This window comes from Apaloderma vittatum, unplaced genomic scaffold (genome assembly GCF_000703405.1).
Source record: "Apaloderma vittatum isolate BGI_N311 unplaced genomic scaffold, ASM70340v1 scaffold41532, whole genome shotgun sequence".
Lineage (NCBI taxonomy): Eukaryota > Metazoa > Chordata > Aves > Trogoniformes > Trogonidae > Apaloderma > Apaloderma vittatum.
In genome coordinates, this window is record NW_009703772.1 from 2,626 (window position 1) to 3,893 (window position 1,268).

At 40.6% G+C, this 1,268-nt stretch overlaps 1 pseudogene; it reads right to left on the reverse strand.

Annotated features, from left to right (window-relative positions):
- LOC104270394 overlaps window positions 1-1,048 on the reverse strand; it is a 3,669-nt pseudogene extending 2,621 nt beyond the window's left edge.
- Window positions 1,049-1,268: the final 220 nt, after the last annotated feature.

Here is a 1,268-nt window from a genome sequence, read left to right on the forward strand (position 1 = left end):
GGCCTTTGTTCCGCTGGCTGAGATGGGTAACCTAAGATGATAAGACGATACATTCATTAAAACCACACAAAGATCAGTAAAAGCAGAATTTCTGGAAGGAACGGGATCAGATACAAAACGTAGCCAGGAATCTGTTTGTCTTCTGCGAGAGTCACATTAATGAAATGGGCTTTACAAATAAGGACAAAGATTTTATTAACCCTTACAAACATTTTTACTTAATGTACGAAAGACCTGCATGACATTTGAGATCTCCTAACACATCCTATCAGCTACCGGCTATTACCCCAGATTCATGCCCCCTGAAAAGTCTCTGCAACTGCCCATGGGCTTGCTTTCACTTAGAAATGCAGAGTTGGACTTTCACTCTTTAATACTCTTTAAAACAAACTTAAGAGTTTGACAGGCCCCAAGGGACACGGACTAGCATGTTACACATCTCATATTTTTTAGTGTACAAAGTAGAATCTGCCATGTATTTCTTGGCCATAAACAGTGCTAAGAACTACCCGCGTGGCTTATAAAGCCCTTTGCAGATTTTGGATTTAATCCTCCCTATGTGCAAAGGATAATTCCAGCTGCAACCTCTATTTCTTAATTCTAAAAAATCAGCTATTGGTTAATGCTAAATTTTTAAGGCATCAGTCTGTGCTACAGCTAGAAATACAGATTTGTTAATTGATGTTATTGCTGAATAACTGTACAGTATTCAATGACACCTGCAGGATGATACATCAGAATGGATTAGCCCAGAATGAAGAGGTGGCCACAAAGAAAACACCTGAACAATGGTATAAACTAGTTCCTAGGAGTAAAAAAGCTTTTGAACTGAATGCAACCCAAATAAAATAGAACTGTCACAAAGACCAGTTAAAAGCTCTCCTATAGTTATTACATTCAGAAAATGCACAAAAAAATCCTACTACCTGGTGGTCTATTTGCAAAATCTGGAAGTTTAGGGCCTGAATTATCTAAATTCATTCCTTGTTCTCCAGACATCGATGACTGATCACTCTCCTCCAGGCCAGCTGGACGTGGTTCTGAAGAACTGAAAGAAAAAAGAATTGCAATTAAGATCCAGCCCTCACACCAGTGTTTGACTTCTGCTTCCACAACTAAGTGCGCAAGTAATGAATCCCCACCACTTCCACAGACCTGCAGGTAGCTCACGACAACGCAGCACCCACCGCAGGTGTTAATGTGACAAACTCGAACGTGGAGCCCAGCTCTGCTGAGAATCACTCCTGTGCCTTACAACACTGCTGAAA